Source organism: Mercenaria mercenaria, unplaced genomic scaffold, assembly GCF_021730395.1.
Source record: "Mercenaria mercenaria strain notata unplaced genomic scaffold, MADL_Memer_1 contig_1281, whole genome shotgun sequence".
NCBI lineage: Eukaryota > Metazoa > Mollusca > Bivalvia > Venerida > Veneridae > Mercenaria > Mercenaria mercenaria.
Window position 1 is genome coordinate 27,993 of NW_026459261.1, and position 22,339 is coordinate 50,331.

A 22,339-nucleotide genomic window follows, 5' to 3' on the forward strand; every position below is an offset into this window, starting at 1 on the left:
CTTTCTGACCCCAGATGACCCATTTTCGAACTTCATCTAGATTTCATCAAGGCAATCATTCTGACCAAATTTCATGACGATAAAATAAAATTGAAAAATATTGCCTCCTTTGCATACATGAGGTTTTTCTTTGATTTGATCTAGTGACCTACTTTTTGACCCCAGATGACCCATATTCAAACTTGATCTAGGTTTCATCTAGGCCATCATTCTGACCATATTTCATGGAGATCAATTGAAAAATACAGCCTGTATCGCATTCTAATGTGTTCATTCATTTATTGCTGCCTTAGTTCAGTCAGGGATGTATTCAAGTTATCGCAGTTTATAACCCATTTGAGTTATTGCTTATACTTTCATAACTTGTTTCAGTTATTTTAGAACATTACAAAGCTCTCCTGTGCCAATTCTTCATTTTGAATGAGACTAATTTAAAAATGCAATAATTTCCTGAATCATTGAACTTTTATCTTTCCAACTAAGCAGTAAATTTTTTTATGCAAGGCTGAATAAGTTTTACGCAAAAGTTTTAAAGCTATAAAACTCTTAACCAACATCCCATTATGCTTATCAGGTCATGATCAGACTAAAAGAGAATTGGATTAACCACAGTTTGCTACTGGGCACTTTCAGAAAAAATGGCTAAAAACGTGACATAGGGGGTCAAAAATAAAGTTCAGATGCATTGTTATGCACTGCCTTCATTGATAAGTAGATACATTGAATTTTTTATCTTTAAAATTTCAGGACTGAAATACAAGCCGTTTTGTTTTTATGAAACTTTAATGAATTAAAAAAACTGAAAAAATTACAAAATAACACATAAAAATAATAGTATTCTTCTGTCTTTTTAAAGTACTTATATTTCATTTTTCTTCAACATGTGTGTTGGATTAGGTCTAAAACAAATTAGAAAAACTACTTTCTTAACATTCCCTTTCCATTATTTTTTTTTCTACCTTTTAATGTCAAAAAAGTACTTTCTATAAAATAAATGGTGACAAAAGTTTTCATTGTTTTCTTCCATCAATAGCTAAGTTTGAAAATTTATGCCAGATTTTAAGTTTAGATCCGCAGTAGCAAACATGAAAAATTTCAGCATAATCGGTCACTCTTTGGTATCAAATCACTTTCATTTCCGAAAGCAGTATTTTCAGCTCAAAATCTTACACTCCTGACATAATAATAAGTCTAATATAACAACTAAGTTCTTAGTTTCTGGTGCTTAATGCAACAAGTTTCTGTCACTTATAACTCTAAATATAAAAATCATTAACATGTAAGCATTATTTCTTGGCAGAATTTATTACTGAGGCTAAAACCATCAATTTGTTTATATCAACTAATATGGAAGTTTAACTTTGTTAATTTTTTCTAATAAAATATCAGCAAAACCATACTACTTTAACCAACAAACACCTTTGCAACAAATAATGAAAACAAACTGTTTTAACTGATCTCATTTCAAGAACAATGGTCATAACTTTTAAAGAAAGAACAAAATCTTACACTCCTGACTTAATAATAACGAAGTCTACTATTACAACTACATTACTAGTTTCTGTTGCTTAATGTAACAAGTTTCTGTCAGTTATAACTCTAAATATAAAAGTCATTAACTTGTAAGCTATATTTCATGGCAAACTTTTTAACTGAGGCTAAAACCATCAATTTGCTTATATCATCCAATATCATGAAAGTTTTAAATTTGTTATTTTTTGTAATAAAATATGAGCAAAACCATAGTATTTTAAACAACAAATACCTTTGCAACAAATAATAAAAACAAACTGTTTCACTGATCTCATTTCAAGAATAATGGTCATAACTTTAAAGAAAGAACAAAATCTTACACTCCTGACTTAAGAGCAAGTCCAAAGAATTCTGACATACTAATGTTTCTAATTTATATGTAAAAACAGCATCTTTTACCAAAATTCTAAATTGCAAATCTTACACTTTGAGTCATTTTTATATTTTTGTAAAGTAAGTCACCTTTTAGATAGAACAGCAATATATTTTCAGTGTTAAAAATAGCTGCAAGATATCTGCCACAATAACAAAGTTTAAAATACTCGAGATGACTTTCAAGTTAAAGTGTCACAGTATACAACAAACAAGCTGAACACTGACAGGGCTCTCGTTTGCTTTTTGGGACAGGGTCCAGGGTCCAAAAATGGGGGGAATTTCGCATGATTTTTCAAAAAAATCCTTTGAGGGGGAATTTCAAACACAAAAAGAAATGCAAACAAATATAATCATGCTTTTCAATTTTGCTGACCCAAACCTGAATTCTGTTAATTATAAACTCTGCTGTATGAATTCTGCCAATATAAACAACCTTATTCAGGCATCACACTTTGTATTTTTTTCTCTGAGCCACTGAATTTTCGGAAACAATAAAATTTCAAGGCCAACAAGTCCACTGCAAATCGCTTAGCACTGATGTTCTTGGACTCGAGGGGGAATTTTTTTGAATAGGGTGGAAAAAACATATTATTTTGAGGGGGAAATGGGGTCGATATTTGGCCCCAATTTCTGCCAAACGAGAGCCCTGACTGAACGCGAAACATAAAACTGTCCAAAGTGTATCACTCCATAGTTTGTTCAGTCAGTTTGCACTGAGAACATCTGGCATCGAGATGAGCTCCTTGATTCATCCAAATCAGGACATATGGCAGGCGTTTTATGATACTAAAATGTGGCTATTTTATGTTTCTGATCCTGAAATGATTGTACACTCTGGCTTGTTGTACAATCAGCATTATTACTGAGATCTGTATCTTGCGGTTCATTAGTAGCTGCTATGAGTTAAGATTTTATAACTTGAATTTTCATTGATAAGGCAAATAGTAAAACCACCTTGGACTTGTACTAAACACACACAATTATCTGTAAACCTATGCAGGACCTTGATTTTGCATGGGCCAGGATTCTTCATGACGTGGATAAACAGCTGATCTGTGAAAGCATGGACAGCCTTAGCATTATGTACTAATTCATCTGAGAGAATAATAAGTGATTCCTTTATAATCACAGGATTCTCCACTGTACTATTTTGGCCATGCCTGACTACAAAATATTTTTTCTTGTAGGCAAGGTTCTGTTCCTATTTCTGTTTTTTTTATACTTTTCATTTGTCTCTCTCCTGGTGGGATCAGACTTTAATTTTTCTCTGAATTATTTTACATAAAAATTATTCACGATTCTTGATTCTCTTGTCCATTGCATCATGATTTTTAGACAGTTTACTTTTCTTATTTATCTGAATATTGTTTATTGATCTGAAATTACAGGTAATGCAGGACATTACAAATTTGTAAATTATTTACTATACATATATAAATATAGTACCATTACCATTTACATAATGGTACATCGTTGTGTTTTGTATTTAATTTCTCATGTAAATAGTAAATTGTTGATTTTATAATCAAAATATATTGATGTGCTCAGTCAAAAATGTGGAACATACACTTTAACTTTAAACATTTCATATATGTCAGGAGTGTAAGATTTAAACAAAGCCCTAACATAGGTCTTTATATTAAAAATCCTAAAAAGGCACGACTTCTAATGATTTACATATTCAACATGGACCAATATAGCATTATCTTATGCCATATACTGTTCTGTAGTTACACAATGGTTTGATTTTTATAGCTTATGAACACAATTAATTTCATTTTGATATTAATACAAGCTTTTTAACATTTTAAAACCTTTGTAACTTGTCTGAATCAGTTTTAGTATAATATTTAGAAACATAAATTCTACTTACATTCATTTCATGCAGCCACTATACATGACAGTACCAAGCTTTCATAATGACATAATTCTTACACTCCTGACATATTTTTAAATTTTTTATACTTGACACCAGTCCTGTCAATCAAGTGTCATCAGTGAACTTACATGACCTTGCATGTGTAGCAGTCCACTCAATTTCTTACAAAATGTACACATAAGTTGGTTCTTACAGTGGTTTTCAAAATTAGGGGTGTTAAATCACAAATCTTACACTCCTGACCATTTAGTAGTCCTGTTTTTGATAAGGTCCCCACCACTCACACATATAAACATATTGGGTTCAGTAAAAAGGCAGTTTGCTTAAATACTCTTCTGAAAATGTTTATGTACAAATAAAATGCTATAAAACTAACAGTGCCATTAACAGTATTGTTTTCTTTGATGACAAAGCCCTTTTTAGTATTTTTTTTCAATCAAGGGGTGCATAACTTCTTGGGCGCACAAAATGTCTTTAGTCACTCACAATATGCATGTATGTTCAACCAAAATTTAGTCAAGTGTCTGTATTTTTATATAAGGTAGACATTTAAAGGGTTCCTCTTCATTTTCTTCTTCAATATTGCTATGAAGCAAGATGTACTTCAGAAATGTCACGCTAAAATCTTACACTCCTGACAATTTTTGGCCTAAAAATCAAGGTAACTTTTTTATTATAAAAGATATCACTCTAAAATTTTGACACAATATATTCACCTACAAAACGCTTTGTTCAATATGCAAATCTGTTTGTTTGGGTAAGACATGAACAAAATATGAGCTTTATAAAAAATTAGCCATTTTTTTTGAAAGTGCCCTACTAATTTCACTTTGTGAGAACAGCAAAAAGACTTTTTTTGAATAACTTACCTGAGTTAACTATATATATATACATTTTATAACTAATACCGGTTATAAATTGCTTGAATTATGTTGAAAAAGTAACTGAATAGGTTACATAACTTAAAACAGTTACTGTACACCCCTGATTGTAGTTACTCGGATATTATGAGAACTACACTGGAAAACATATCAAAAAAAGGGTCTATAACTCAGTAATATTCCTTTATAAAATACAACACCAGCTAGTTTATGTTGATCATGATCGCCTGACCCATACTACTTTAGCGGTTCTCGTATCGGGTGGCCTCGGTAGCTCAATTAATACTAATAGAGCGTTGGCACGGTAAGCCGAAGGTCCGAGGTTCGAACCCCAGTCGAGGCTGCACATTTTTCCCGAGACTGTTACATCTGGGGGCTCGTCCGGGATTCTCACCCTTGGAGCCCATGCGGGGCGAAACAGTTTGGCTGGGGTGTGCATCTGAATTCGGTTAACAGTCTGCGGCAGACACTGGCCAGGAGTGTCAATATCTTGAATAAGAGGGAAAGTGTGTAGCGGTTCTCGTATCGGGTCGCCTCGATAGCTCAATTAATAGAGCGTTGGCACAGTAAGCCGAAGGTCCGTGGTTTGAATCCCGGTCGATGCTAAACATTTTTCCTGAGACTGTTACACTAGAAACCTTAATTTCCTCATACCCCAGTCTCAAACACAGCACCATCTCAACTCTTTCTTCCCTACTACTTGCTATCCGCTAGTACTGGAATACTCTCCCCAAGTCACATCCAAGCTAGTCCCAGCCTAAATATCTTTATCCTGTTTTCTCATATTCTCGGGGGCCTAAGGGGTTGTTTTTATTCCCAGTAACAGATTAACCATTTCATAAACAGCATTTGGGTGTTGTTTTGTAGAAAATTTACTTGTCTTTCAGATGGAGTCATAAAATGTCACTGAAATTATCACATTTAATTATTTTGTTTCTGTATTTGATATCCTCACCCACAGAAATGGACCAAGAGTTTCTCGTATTCCCGTGGACAAATAATTAAGTTGTAGAAATTAAAACATTAAAATTACCATTGTGTTATAAAAAGATATATTCTGTAATAAATACATCAAGAAATATTACAATTTACCGGCATAATCAATCTAATTTATGGCAAATTTGCTAACACCACCAGAAAAAAATAAGGAATTTTTTGAAAATTGAGTAAAATGCTGATAGTTTCGTCAATATGCATTCAAATCACTTGAAATTTTCAGTTTGTCAGTTTTGTACCATTCCTGTCTAAGAACACAGGCAATTATTTGACAACTTGAAGGCAAAAAACGAGAATATGAGAAACCCTGAGAATACAAGAAACAGGGATACACTGTGATTTAATATATTTTATGATAAATGCTTTTTCTTACCAAGCTGCCTCTAGGTAAACAATCCTTTCCATCAACACCAGAGACTCTGTATATTCTGCAGCCGTAGTTGGTTACACACTACACAAAAACCTCGCGTTTTGAATTGGATGCTTTCATTATTTGTACACGGGGTGGCGGGTGATCAGTCGCTACATTCTTAAATATTGTAGTATCTACCGACTATTAAAATGAATGGATTAATAAAACTTTTTAACATTTGTATAAAGCTTACGGAATGTTTGTTATTATAAACGCCTACAACCGCTGATTAGAACTTAAATAAGAAATGATGCATTAACCAAGCTGACACCCCTAATCTTAGCGTATTATGAAATGGACGCGTCGATTCAATTACACATGACTGGTCCACGACTACTGAGACTTGCGTTTATGATTCGAAGAGTGAAAACGGATACCAGTCGACTACATACACACGCGTTTGTTTATTCCTTTGTGTGTTGGAAATTATTGATGGTCCTTCTGTCACTGTCCGTAATTTAGCGGTAAGTTTATTTATATATATGTAACAATAGTAGCATAACTAAATGCGTTCTTTTATATATAAATAATAAATTCTAATGCTAATTATCATTGTTATTGACTTTAAAGACCTTCGACTAAAGAAAATGTGACATCGGTTTTTTGAAAATCTTCTATCGATCTATGATTGTGGATAATTTGTCACAACTCCTTGACCATGGCAGTTTTCAGTTCAGTTTGTGGATTTCGCTAAAGGCCTGCTTTATTGCGCTAGATTCATAATGACTAAATGAGGCATCATTCTAATATTTCTCCACCTCTGGAGACATACAATATTCATGCGCGGATCCAGGGGTGGGGTCCGGGGGTCCAGACCCCCCCCCCCTAGGATTTTGGAATTTAATGTAAATACCATTAATTTTAATGTTATTTTGTATAAAAGTGTACTAGGACCCCCTCTGGCAGAAAGCATAGAATTTGGATCCCCTCTGACAGAAAATGCTGGATCCGCATATGATATTGAGCCTGTAGAATTTATATATTGTCTTCAGCTGTTCAGGGGTTGATAAATATTTTTCTTCTTTAATTTTTTGCTTGGTTAGAGGTTATGTATAACCTCTGAATGGTCACTGTTTGACTTAGCATGCATACTGGTACTGATCATGATAAACCCGGAAAGAAAATTAGGTTTTTTACCTGTCACTTTTTTATTTCCGCAAATTGTAATCAATGGTCGGTGTCAAAATACACACTGGCCATAGCTTTATCAGATCAAGTGGTTCCAACGTTGTTTGAGCGGTGAATTTTACGCCGATCAGATGGAGAAATATGGCCGATACTACAAATTTCCGGTATTGTAAGTATGATTTAAAGGAATTTCTACCCGTTAAATAAGCAATCAAATGAAAACGATGGGTGCACCTGGAGCGCAAATGTATCTATGTTTTAGCACATGTGTCTATTTAGCTGAGATTTGAGCTGTTTATTCAAACACTTCTGTACAGTCCGACGGGGGAAGGAGATTTTTGACAGTTTTTGAAAATATCGCCTCAAATATAGTGTTTATTTGGAGCAAGTAACTGTTAAAACACTTTTTATGCAAAGGGCTATCTCTTAAAACAAAGCGTGTGTATTTTCATAGAATTATTCAGGGTTGTTTCTGAACAATCGGCCGAAAACCTAATGCAACGCCGTTTCGAGTGGGTCGCTATGCAACGCAATCAAGTGAATACCGTTCTGTGTCTTACTTGCGAAGTCTTATCCGTCTTAAAAACAGTCATTATTTTCAAAGCCTAACAATGAATTAATTAATTTGGAGAGTTTTATATCACCATAATGATCCCGCCATTTCTAATAAATTGTACTTTTACATTTTCATGCTCGCTTAACATTTAACAGATTTTTGAGGACATTGTCAAAAATCATCAACACAAAAACATAAAGCAAGGATGAACATCGAACACTATCATTAAGTTAATAATAGTATTAGTTCGTTAAAACAAGAACGAGTTCAAGGATATTTATCTCCCCCACGAATGGTACTGAACAGCATGCCAAAAGCGGGTTGACTCTTTAAATCAGTATAGTTATAGTTGGTTACTTTTAGTCTCTTAAAACCAATACATTGCGATTTCATTACAGATTTGTTGTGCATTTAAGCTGTTCATACAAAATAAATAAAATTTGGTCCATGATAAAAGTATTGATCAGTTGTTTGTATATATTTTCATTCATATTTCTTGTGAAACGTCCATTTATTTTCAGAGAGATAAATCGCAGAGACCGTTAAAATTGGGTAGGGAAAAGCATGATTTTATTTGTCCTCCATAAAACAGAAACGATGTAATAAAATTCTATGGTTGCCGTTTAAAAATGAAAATACAAATGAAATACAGACATCAATGAAAAAAAAAACGTTTTGTATGAGACAGTTAAATAGTACAACTGTAACACGTCTCTCTAAGTTAAAACTATATCTATTTCCACAAATTATATATACAAACATGAGTACTATATTTAAATTAACAAAATTTGATAAAAAGACATACATCAATCAAGATAGTACAAACAAACAAAGGAATTTTTAATCGAATGGATTGGAAAACCAGCTACTTAAAACTTATATTGAAATCCGCTCCATGAAGCCACGTCTCTCTTAGTACTGCAAGTCCGTTTATCTCCTTTCATTGGTGTCTGTATTTCATTTGTATTTTTGTGTTTGAAAGGCGACCATAGAGGTTTATTACGTTGTTTCTGTTTTATGGAGGACAAATAAAATCTTGTCTTTTCACTGGCCAGTTTTAACGTTCTCTGTGATTTATCTCTCTGAAAATAAATGAACGCTACACCGGGAATATGAATGAAAATATGTACAAACAACTGATCAATACTTTTATCATGAACCAAACTTTATTTATTTTGTATGAACAGCTTAAATGCACAACAAATCAGTAATAAAATCGCAATGTATTGGTTTTAAGGGACTAAAAAATAACCCGCTGTAAACTATACTGATTTAAAGAGTCAACCCGCTTTTGGCATGCTGTTCAGTACCATTCGTGGAGGAGATAAATATCCTTGAACTGGTTCTTGTTTTTACGAATTATTACTATTATTTACTTAATGTTATTGTTCGATGTTCGTCCTTGCTTTATGTTTTTGTGTTGATGTTTGTTTGACAATGTCCGCAAAAATATGTTAAATGTTAAGCGAGCATAAAATGTATTATATATATTTAGTACAAGATATTAGAAATGGCGGGATCATTATAATGATATAAAACTCTCTAAATTTATTCATTGTTAGGCTTTAATGACTGTTTTTAAGACGGATGAGACTAATCAAGTAAGACACAGAACGGTATCCACTTGATTGCGTTGCATGGCGACCCACTCGAAACGGCGTTGCATTAGGTTTTCGGCCGATTGTTCAGAAACAACCCTGAATAATTCTATGAAAATACACACGCTTTGTTTTAAGAGATAGCCCTTTACATAAAAAGTGTTTTAACAGTTACTTGCTCCCAATAAACACTATATTTGAGGCGATATTTTCAAAAACTGTCAAAAATCTCCTTCCCACGTCGGACTGTACAGAAGTGTTTGAATAAACGGCACAAATCTCAGCTAAATAGACACATGTGCTAAAACATAGACACATTTGCGCTCCAGGTGCACCCATCGTTTTCATTTGATTGCTTATTTAACGGGTAGAAATTCCTTTAAATCATACTTACAATACCGGAAATTTGTAGTATCGGCCATATTTCTCCATCTGATCGGCGTAAAATTCACCGCTCAAACAACGTTGGAACCACTTGATCTGATAAAGCTATGGCCAGTGTGAAATAAAGCCTAACATTTTCTGAAAACTTTATTTTATTCAAATTTATACTTAGTAAGCAAACTCACACAGAGTGAGGCCGTGAAAAGGGTTTGTAAAACGGGGACTGTACGAACGTTGACTGATGATACATTCGACCACTTTCTCATTTACAAACTTTTCATCGTAGAATTATATTGAAACTTTCCCCAAAAAGCTGCAACAGTCATTCCTGATCAAATAATGAAAAGTGACCCAATGTCAGGCCTTCATGTGTCGACAAGTGAGCATCGTCAAAAACACCCTCTTCCCCATATGCAGTAATTTTCGATAAATATTTTTAAATAGCAAAATGTAAGTCATTTATTTATACAGAATATTTACCAATTTTGTTTTTGTTTACACCAGTTGGTGTTGTAAGTGGAACTATTAGACGGTGTGTTCAATTTTATAAATAACTGATTGCAATCAAATATTTCCAAGATGGTCAACTTTATCATCAGTCCGGGTTTATCATCAGTACCAGTATAAAATCTTGACAGAAAATCCCAGTTTGACTGGGCATTTTTGGTCTTGATATCATAGCAACTTCCGATGAAATTTTCACTGCTGCCGATGCTTTACATGCTATAGATTTAAATACCGATTGTGATATTTTAAAAAATTGGAATATAGCTGAAGATTATGTCACTGTACGAACTTGGTCACATAATTAGAATATGTGTTAGGCAGACGGTAAGCTCAGTCGGTAGAGCACTCGCCCATGTAAGCGTGGGGACCTGGGTTCGAGCCCCGGGCTGACTGAACATTTTTCTCACCCTGTGGCATTTTGCACCAAATGTGGGACTGTTTGCTTTGTCAGTCTTACACCCTTGCAATATTATGTACCATGGTCTCCGGAATTCGAGGACAAACTTTCAATTGTGGGGGGTGTATTCACATAAGGGAAGAATATTGTGTCAGGCAGCCGATTAGCCAAGTTGGTAGAGCAAACGTCCTGTAAGCAAGGGGTCTCTGGTTTGAGCACCGGACTGACTGCACATTTTTCTCACCCAGTGACAATAAGATAGAAAAGATAAATTTTATTTTGAGTCGGCAAGACAAGTAACAATTCATATCTTTATAAGACATCACCGTACATTAGGGGTTCTAACTGACCAATCAGAGACTCAGAGCTGCATTTTCGAGTACCTGCCAGTTTCCACTTTGGTATAACAAAGTATATTTACAATGAACATAATTATAGTGACTTTAGAAATAAATATCACACTATTTAAAAAATCAAATTAGATCTAAGATTTTTCACTGCATATATGCCCCAGATGATGCTACAAACAACAAAACTCTGAAGTTTCATTGAAATATTATATGGATTTAATTATACCTTTATTTTAGTTTAAAGTTTGAGATTTTACACAGGGAGTCTATGATAAAGTCCGAGTAAAATGTAATCATTACCCAAGTGAAATTAGCAGGGTTGGCAAAAACCTGGGTTTTAAGCATATTGCCCAGTCCAGTGGGTAATACTGGGAAAACCCGGGTTTTACTGGGCAATATAATATTTCACTTGCAGTTACTGGAACAGACCCGGAGAGAGAGTAGAAACTACTCGCACCCTAGGTGGCTCCAATTACATGGTAATTGAAGTGATGGCCAGTTTACCAGCATGCAGTCAATAAAAAGCAATAAATCACATGTAGCAGTGTTGATAAGCTTAGGCCAGATTTTCCTTGATGCAGGAATTAATGAATAACATATATAAAATGATAGTGTGCTGTTAATAGTGAAGGCATGTGCATTTAACTGCATGTCTTTTAAATTTGCCCATTTTTTTTTCAGGAAACTTGATATATGGATATAAGACAAAATTAATCAACATCAATTTTGTGCAAAAATAGTTAAAAACTATGCCAATAAAATGGGTCTTATTATTAGAATATAATTCAAAGCACAGAATATATTTCATCACAAAATTTTCTAATTAGAAGACAATATTGAAAATATCTATGTTATTTAATTTTCTAGCTGTGTATGACTGTCTGCCTGTCTATCAGTCAATAAGGTAGATCTTGCTGCGACTTTATAAATCTGTTTTTACATATTAAAACCTGTTTTATAAGAAGATGGCAGTCGAAAGAATATGCTTACCATTATAATACATGTCTGTCTATCTGTCTGTCTGTCACTAAAGATGGAATATGCAGTAACATGTCCTTGAAATGGAAAATTATCCTGTAGACGACAAGCAAGAGCTAAAAGAACCATTTTCAGATTGGACCAGATGTTGTTTATTATTCATGCCGATGTACCATGTACAGGTCTTTAATAAAATTCTATTCTGTTCTGTTCTGTTATTATTAAATATTTGGACCAACAATGTTCCATGATATATAATTATAAGAAAGTTAAAAATATTTGCAATTTCAAATGTGTTGCTATGTCTATTATCAGAGAGTATCCGAATGACCTAACAAGCTTTTTATTGGCTGCATGCTGGTAAACTGGCCATCACTTCAATTACCATGTAATTGGAGCCTCCCAGGGTGCGAGTAGTTTCTACTCTCTCTCCGGGTCTGTTCCAGTAACTGCTTGACAATTACTTCAATATACATATTTCAACACTTTAGTTGACATACAACCCATATAGTGATAGCAGTGACACCTGCATGCCTAATGCTATAAAAATCTATTGAATAGACATTATTATGATGATAATTGAGCATTTATTGAACAAGATAAGGGGATTAAAGTGTGAACAACTTAAATCTGCCAATTTTACTCTTGAAAATCAACTTTCCAAAGATCACATTCTCATTTCTATCCTATTACCACGAAACTGAGAATGATTAAAAAAGATTGCAAAATGTGAAGACTGTGGCAGTGTGCGGTTAGTACCAAAATTGAGACTGAAAGCTCATAGACTTTTTGCAGTGTGTTGGTTTAAGATCAGCCTTTGACCACTCTGTACTAGGGTACTGTGGCCAAAAACCTTCTAGATATATGCTGGCATCGGCTGTGTCAGCAGAAAGGGTGTTTTCAAAATGTGGTATTATTCAGACAAACTCAGAAACACTGACTTGGGATTAAAAAGACTACAAAACTTGTGTTCATTTACAGAATGTTTTGTGATAAAGAAGAACTAGACTACCATATGTTAAGCAAATTTAAATCTATAGTTGTGACCTAGAGAGATTGTTCAGTATGTGATGGGTCGGGGAGTGTGTAGATTATAATACGTCAATTTCAAAGTAATACCGAACTGTGTCCTTTATAAATTCATATATCTGTAACTATAAATGTTGAAGGGTGTTTACTTTCACATGGAAAATATTTTGTTGGGTAAAATTACTAAATAAATGATAATTTTGTTAATGAAACTGTTGTTGTTTACCTATATATCACTTCACCAATGGTTTCAAAGTAAGTAAAACTTAATGTAAGAATTAGCTCACATTTTATAACATAGAAACTCAACTTTTGGAAAAAAAAAAAATAGAAAAAACTTTTTATTGCCCAGTATTGCCAACTTCAGTCATTTTTAGGAGTAAATTTGCCCAACCTGGATTTTTCCAGGCGGGTTTACCCACCCTGGGCTGGTAGTCAACAACCCTGGAAATTAGTATCATTCCGCAATCATGGCAATGTTTTGGAGGTGTTAAAATTATGAATACAACATAAGCATTCCAGGAAATGAGGGAAGCGTACCCTACAGTACTTTGAAATTAAATAGAGAGAAAAAATTGCACCAGAGGCCGCCATTTCATGTATGATTATGACACAGTATAATTATATCAAAAACTTTCAGGGAGGAGACCCCACTCTTACCCCAAATATAGACAGAGGCCCCCCTCCCATACCAGGTATCTCCTCTTGATGCTATGCACCTCGCTGGTGACAATAAAATATTTCTAGATCCGGACCTCACAGGTTAAATGCTGTACACCTATTCTACTGTATTCTTCAGAGGGTTTTAAGTATTGCACCATTTGGTATATATATATTATTAATAAAGCACATCAAACATTTTTCTATTCATTTTAAATTCTCATTTATTTACAGATTTGCCAAGCAAGCAGCAGATGGAGTAGAGCAGACCTCTTTTCTCGACTGCAGTGGCTTGGCATTGGATGCCCTAATAAGAAGATTGACTTGACTTTTTAATGCGATTCCGTGTATCACACAACTTACAAGACAATATGTTTCATTATATATCTATGATCATATTTAGGATACATGTTAATGACCATTGTAAGATTGTGTGTAACATACAAGACTTGGGCCACTTGCATCAAGGTCAAGTTCAGATATAGAATTCAGCTGCATACAGTCTACCACATAGCTACTAAACCCTATGAAAGGAGCTGTCGGTATTTCCATGGTGCAGCTATCACCAGTTTCAAAATGGAAACAGGTGAGTAAATTTATATTTTACATTATATTTTCATTGATAAAACCACAGGCCCAGATTTGTGACAATATCTCTATGAAACTTGGTTAGAATGTTGATCTTGATGATCTATAGATCAAGTTTAAATCTGGGTCATGTGGGGTCAAAAATTAGGTCATTGGGTAAAACGACTCAAAGGAAAAACTTGTTAACACTCTAGAGACCGCATTTATGACCATATCTTAATGAAACTTTGTAGGAATGTTAATCTTGATGTTCTTTAGGTTAAGTTCAAATCTGTGTCAGTAGGGGTCAAAAACTAGGTCACCAGGTCAATTCAGAGGAAAGGCTTACTAGTTAACACTCTAGAGGCCACATTTATGACCATATCTTAAAGAAACTTTGTCAGAATGTTAATCTTGATGATCTTTAGGCCAAGTTCAAATCTGGGTCAAATGGGTTCAAAAACAAGATCACCAGGTCAAAAAATCAAAGGAAACCTTTGTTAACACTTTAGAGGCCACATTTATGACTGTATCTTCATGAAACATGGTCAGAATATTAACCTTGATGATCTTTAGGTCAAATTCAAATCTAGGTCAGGTGGAGTAAAAAAACTAGGTCAGCAGGTAAAATCAAAAGTAAAATTTTTAAAGTTTGAAACTCATGAGAATTAGTCAGAATGTTTGTCTTGATGACCTCCTGGTCAAGTTGAATTTGGGTCGCATGGGATCATAAACTAGGTCACCAGGTCAAATCAATGGAAAAGCTTGTTAGCACTCTAGAGGTTGCATTTTTGACTGTATCTTCTTGAAACTTGGTCTGAATTTTATTATTGATGATCTTTAAATCAAGTTGGAATCTGGGTCATGTGGGTTCAAAATCTAGGTCACCAGATCAGATCAAAGGAGAAGCTATATAACACTGTAGAGACCACATTAATGACCATATCTTAATAAAACTTGACCAGAATGTTTATCTTTAAGCCCTGCTCCGCGGCTGTTCAAGCTCTGTTAACCCACGATTACAATAGGTAACAGTTAACGGCCACACATTAAACTTTAACATGCAATTCCACAGGTGTTTTATAAAGAATTTTATATAAAATAGACCCTATTTTGACGGGAACTGTTCATAGTCAGGACTTTCATGATTTTCAGTGACAAGTTAAGGTTGGACTGGAGCAGGTCTTTAATGATCTTAAGGTCAAGATCATCTGGGTCAGGTGGGGTCAAAAAACAAGGTCGCCAGGTCAAATCAGAGATAAAGCTTGTTAACAATCTAGAGGCCACATTATGACCAAATCTTGAATTATCTTCATGAAACTTGGTCAGAATGTTAATCTTTCTGATCTTTAGTTGGAATCTGGGTCACTAAATAAAATTAAAGGAAAAGCTAGTTAACACTCTAGAGGCCATATTTATGACCATAATATATCATAATAAAACTTGGTCAGTATGTTAATCTTGATAATTTTTAGATCTGTCTATTTTCAGTCTTGGTCAGGTGTGGTCAGAAACTAGGTCATCAGGTCAAATCAAAGATAAATCTTGTTAACATTCTAGAGGCCACATTAATGACTGTATCTTCATGAAACTTGGTCAGAATGTAAATTTAAAGTTATGATCATTAGGTCAGCTTTGAATCTGGGTCATGTGGGGTCACAAACTAGGTCCCCCGTTCAAATCAAATGAAATGCTTGTTAACACTCTAGAGGTCACATTTATGATCATATCTTCACGTAATATGGTCAGAATGTTATACTTGGTGTTTTGGGGTCCTTAGGTCAAAGGTCAAGGTCACATGGATCTGAACATTGAAAATGGTTTCCGCTCAGTCAATAAATGGAGTTCTAAGGGTTTCACAGGTACATTGGTCTTGATGAGTAGATAGCCCCTATTGATTTTGGAGTCACTGGGTAAAAGGTCAAGGCCACAGGGACATGAACTTTAAAAATGATTTTCTCTCATTAAATAGAGAAGCGTTCCGCCTAGTACCTTGGAACTTCACAGGTTTATTGGTCTTGATGTGTAGATGACTCCTATTGATTTTGTGGTCACTGGGTCAAAAGTCAAGCTCAAAGAGACCTGAACATTAAAAATGGTTTTTGCTCAATAACTGGTGAAGGGTTTAACCTAGGACCTTGAAACTTAATAGGTTTATTGGTCTTAATGTGTTCATGACCCTATTTGATTTTGAGGTCACTGGATCAAAGGTCATGATCACAGGGACCTGAAACCTAAAAACGGTTGTTGCTTCATTATACTTCTATGAATTCAAGAATATGCAGACACTGTTTATCTATTGCAGATGGTGAGTCTCAAGCAAAAAAGAAAAGTGGATCTCTCCTAACGACTTAAAAGGATAACATTATCTTGCATAGCATTTTTCTCCGAAGGGATTGATTCAAACAAGCACATTGTGACAAGTATCCCACTGAAGGCAAGTTCTACAACAAGGAAGCGGACTCCACCAACCGAATATATCGACGTTCAAAAAGGGCTTAAATTTGTTTACCGATCAAAACTATGCCATAAGACATGAATCGCCCTCCAATTAAAACAAAACATATGGAGAAGTCAGTCACTTTCAAATCAAGTAACAATTTAAGATATGAGACGATTCTAATGATGACAATGAATATTTATTTGGTGCTCATGAAGGCTTTGTCATTGATAAGGCAGATAAGTTGATTTAAATTTCTTTGTTTTCAACAAAGAGAAAAGTTGAAAAGAAAAGCATTTTAGGAGTACTAAAAGATGTTATAGAAATATTTGAGATAGAATGTAAAAACTCGCCCTTCTTAGGGTCTGCTAATTTAGGGCTAAAATAAAATAAAAACATATAATCGACTTCTTTTCGTGAATTGATTGATGGATTTTTGTCTGTAGCATTATTATAAGGTCCTCGCATTAAACACGGTTGGGGTTATAGGAATGGTCTCCTTCTGACATATATGAGCCATATAACTCAAACCTAGACTAAAAGATTTTTAGCTAACCTTAGCACGAAGTGCTCAAAGTTGAGCTTTTGTGATCGCCCTGTGTCTGTCGTCGTCAACAATTTGACTGTTAACACTCTAGAAGTCACAATTTTGGTCTAATCTTAATGAAACTTGGTCAGAATGTTACCCTCAATAAAAACTTGGACGTGTTCGATAATGGGTCATCTGGGGTCAAAAACTAGGTCACCAGGTCAAATCAAAGGAAAAGCTTGTTAACACTCTAGAGGTCACAATTTTGGCTCAATCATAATGAAACTTGGTAGAAATGTTACCCCAAATAAAATCTTGGACAAGTTCGATTTTGTGTAATCTGGTTTCAAAAACTAGGTCACAAGGTCAAATATAAAAGCAAGGAGTGGACGGCTAGAGGGAAGGAAAAAGCCGCAAAACTATTGGCAGGGCTCCAGATAAGATAAATATTAGCGTAAATTACGCTTTGAAATAATGCATATACGCATGTGCGATCATTTTTAAGCGTATAAAAACGTACAAGAAATTACAGAAACTCCTGCAATGACTTTTTACTAGCGTAAACAAACTCTGAATCATCTAAAGTCTTTACGTAACAAAGCACGGTCAGCATTAATTCTCCCACACGAAACGTACACACGCATTGAATGGTACTTTATAAGTTAAACTATATTATATACCCAATGCATTCGTAAGTCAAATAGTTGGGAAACAATATTGATGGTACGATAGTGTATTCTAAAGCGGTGTCGATCTGAGATTGTAAAAAGTGAACAAACACTACGCATCTTTAAACCAACAAGAACGATCATTAAAACATATTTAAAGCTATATTGACTATTCTATTGGATTCAGTAGCGGTATTGTAAGCAAAAGTAAACCAAGGGAGAACAAAAAGCAAAAACTTGAATGCTGAATTGAATTCCATGCAGAACCGAAAGGAAAAACTTTAAAAATCTTCTTCTCAAAAACAAGAAGCCCTAGAGCTTAGATATTTGGTGTGAAGCATTGCCTAGTTGACTCTACCAAATTTGTTCAAATCATGACCATGGGGTCAAAATTGACCCCGCCCCAGGGGTCACTTGATTTTACATAGGAAAATCTTAAAAATCTTCTTCTCAAAAACCAGAAGCCCTAGAGCTTAGATATTTGCTATGTAGCATTGCCTAGTGGACCTCTACTAAAGTTGTTCAAATCATGACCCCGGGATCAAAATTGACCCCGCCCCAGAGGTCATTTGATTTTACATAGATTTCTATAGGAAAATATTGAAATTTTTTTTAAAAAATAAACCAGAAGGCCTAGAGCTTAGATATTTGACATGTAGCATTGCCTAGTGGACCTCTACAAAATGTGTTCAAATCGTGACCCCCGGGGTCAAAATTGACCCCGCCCCAGGGGTCACTTGATTTTATATAGGAAAATCTTCAAAATTTTTCTAAAAATAAACCCGAAGGCCTAGATCTTAGATATTTGACATGAAGCATTGCCTAGTAGACTTCTACAAAATTTGTTCAAATCATGACCCCCAGGGTCAAATTGACCCCGCCCCATGGGGTTACTTGATTGTACATAGAAAAATCTTCAAAATTTTCCAAAAATAAACCAGAAGGCCTAGAGCCTAGATATTTGACATGTAGCATTGCCTAGTGGACCTCTAGAAAATTGTTAAAATCATGACCCCCGGGTCATAATTGACCCCGCCCCAGGGGTCACTTGATTTTATATAGGAAAATCTTCAAGATTTTTCTAAAAATAAACCAGAAGTCCTAGATCTTAGGTAGTTGACAAGTAGCATTGCCTAGTAGACTTCTACAAAATTTGTTCAAATCATGACCCCTGAGGTCCAAGTGAGCCTGCCCCATTGGGGTTACTTGATTGTACATAGAAAAATCTTCAAAATTTGCTAAAAATAAACCAGAAGGCCTAGATCTTAGATATTTGATATGTAACATTGCCTAGTAGACTTCTACAAACTTTGTTCAAATCATGATCCCTGGGGTAAAATTGGCCCTGCCCCAGGGGTTACTTGATTATACATCGGAAAATCTTCCAAAAAATTTCTAAAAATCATCTGTTCGACATTTGAAACATGTAGCTCATAATACTCAGGTGAGCGATCCAGGGTCATCATGACCCTCTTGTTTAGAGAAACTGCCAAATTGTAGCTGAATTGCTGAAATTTTGCAACCTTTTAATAAATTCTTGTAACCACTTCATGGTGAGCTTTTGTAACTGCTCTATTTCCTTCATGGGTTATCCATCGGTCAACAATTTGTAAAAAATTTACTTCAAAATCACAGGGCATATTTACACCAAACTTAACAGGAATTATCCTTAGGTGACCCCCTACCAAAATTGTTTAAAGAATTCATTTTCATTTTTGGAATTGTATATTTCATTGTTTGATATTACTGTCTACAAAACAGAATATGTTTTACTGTAACATTTACATGATGGGCATATATTGTATATAATTTTTACCTCAACTATACGAAGAATAAGGTGGGCTATCCTACTCAACCTGGCATTGGCGTCTTTCCGCGTCCCCACCTTAGTTGAAGTTTTTTTACACTTTCTTTTTTAGCTCACCTGTCACATAGTGACAAGGTGAGCTTTTGTGATCACCCTTCGTCCGTCGTCAGTCCGTGCGTGCGTCAACAATTTCTTGTCTGCACGATAGTGGTTTCATTTATGCTTTTATTTTAACCAAACTTGCACACAACTTGTATCACCATGAGATCTCGGTTCCTTTCTTGAGCTGGCCAGATCCCATTATGGGTTCCAGAGTTATGGCCCCTGAAAGGACCAAAATCAGCTATTTTGACCTTGTCTGCACAATAGCAGCTTTATTTTTGATTTGATTTTTACCAAACTGGCACACAACTTGTATCACCATAAGATCTTGGTTCCTTTCTTGAACTGGCCAGATTCCATTATGGGTTCCAGAGTTATGGCCCCTGAAAAGGCCAGAATTAGCTATTTTGACCGTGTCTGCACAATAGCAGCTTCATTTATGATTTTATTTTAACGAAACTTGCACACAACTTGTATCACCATAAGATCTTGGTTCCTTTCTTGAACTGGCGAGATTCCATTATGGGTTCCAGAGTGATGGCCCCTGAAAGGGCCAGAATTAGCTATTTTGACCTTGTCTGCACAATAGCAGCTTCATTTATGATTTGAATTTAATCAAACTTGCACAAAACTTGTGTCACCATAAGATCTCGGTTCCTTTTTTGAATCGGCCAGATCCCCTAATGGGTTCCAGAGTTATGGCCCCTGAAAGGTCCAAAATTAAATATTTTGACCTTGTCTGCACAATAGCAGCTTCATTTATGATTTTATTTTAACCAAAGTTGCACACAACTTGTATCACCACAAGATCTTGCTTCCTTTCTTCAGCTGGCCAGATTCCATTATGGGTTCCAGAGTTATGGCCCCTTAAAGGTCCAAAATTTGCTATTTTGGCTTTTGCAGCCATATAGAGACTTCATTTATGGTTTTATTTGATACAAACTTCCAAAATATCTTCAACAACAATAAATCTTGGATTCCATGACAAATCAGATCCAGTCGTAGGTTCCAGAGTTATTTTATATCTGATTACCTCCCCTGATTGTAATCAAAATGGATTTATATCAGTAAGTACTTATAGGACTTATTTGAAATTTCATCATTGTTATTAGTTGGACTGAGACAAACAGGGTAGATAACTATGAACTGATTTTATGTCAAATTACCTCCCTTTATTAATCCCCCGCCGTGGCGGAGAGATTATAGAAATGGTCTGCGTCCATCCTTCCGTTCGTAACAAAATCATGTCCGGTCCATATCTCCTAAACCCCTTGAAGGATTTTCATGAAACTTGGCTCAAATGATCACCTCATCAAGACGATGTGCAGAACCCATGAGTCAGCCTTGTCGGTTCAAGGTCAAGGTCACAACTCAAGGTCGAAGGTTTGAGCCTTCCATTTTGTGTCCGCTCTATATCTCTTAAACCCCTTGAAGGAATTTTATAAAACTTTGGTCAAATGATCACCTCATCAAGACAATGTGCAGAACCCATGAGTCAGCCATGCCGGCTCAAGGTCAAGGTCACAACTGAAGGTCAAAGGTTTGAGCCTTCCATTTCGTGTCCGCTCTATATCTCCTAAACCCCTTGAAGGAATTTTATAAAACTTGGGTCAAATGATTACCTCATCAGAACGATGTGCAGAAATTATGAGTCAACCATGCCAGCTCAAGGTCAAGGTCATAACTAAGGGTCGAAGGTTTGAGCCTTCCATTTGGTGTCCACTCTAGATCTCCTAAACCCCTTGAAGGATTTTCATCAAACTTGGGTCAACTGATCACCTCATCAAGAACTCATGAGTCAGCCATGTCAACTCAAGGTCAAGGTCACAACTCAAGGTCAAAGGTTTCAGCTCTGTATCTCCTAAACCCCTTGAAGGACTTTCATGGAACTTGAGTCAAATGATCACCTCATCAAGACGATGTGCAGAATTCATGAGTCAGCCATGTCAGTTCAAAGTCAAGGTCACAGCTAAAATCAAAGGTTTACCCTTTCACTATCCATAGCAGTGGCGGGGGATTTAGCTGTCTTTCAGACTGCCTTGTTTCAAATTAAAATGGGTATATCTCCATAACTAATGAAGATACTGATCTGAAATTTCATTTATGTCAACAGATTTATTTGGCAGATCCTTCTTTTGTTCACTTACAATATTTATTTTTTTAATTACTTCCCTTTTACGTTTCTATAAATAGCTTATTTTTAGTAACTTTTTTATTATTGGCCGTAGGGAAAAACCGAGACCACTTTTCTGTTGTACAACATGGATGGTACCTCCAATTTTTAGGTGTATTTTGACATATCTATACCTTGTAGGAATTTTTTTTTTTTTTTGGCTGAATTTCTTCGCTTTGTTGTTCCTGTCCTTTGGACTTAGATACTTTTTCTGAGGACCTTCTTGTCCTCAAGTGCAATGATAACAGGTGAGCGATATAGGGCCATCATGGCCCTCTTGTATATCTGATTACCTCCCCTGATTGTAATCAAAATGATTTATATCAGTGAGTACTTATAGAACTTATTTGAAATTTCATTATTGTTATTAGTTGGACTGAGCCAATCAGG

The 22,339-nt window shown here is 35.2% G+C and overlaps 2 long non-coding RNA genes across 2 annotated transcripts in view; one reads left to right on the forward strand and one right to left on the reverse strand.

The window, feature by feature from the left end:
* LOC128551587 (uncharacterized) overlaps positions 1-6,126 on the reverse strand; it is a 9,130-nt gene extending 3,004 nt beyond the window's left edge. The window contains exon 1 of the long non-coding RNA XR_008368839.1: positions 6,038-6,126. This is a non-coding gene — a long non-coding RNA (uncharacterized LOC128551587). The remainder of the gene's footprint in view (positions 1-6,037) is intronic.
* On the forward strand, positions 4,871-21,341 carry LOC123534368 (uncharacterized). The gene is made up of 3 exons (XR_008368838.1): positions 4,871-6,540; positions 13,898-14,249; positions 16,536-21,341. It is a non-coding gene; the product is annotated as an uncharacterized LOC123534368 (long non-coding RNA).
* Positions 21,342-22,339: the final 998 nt, after the last annotated feature.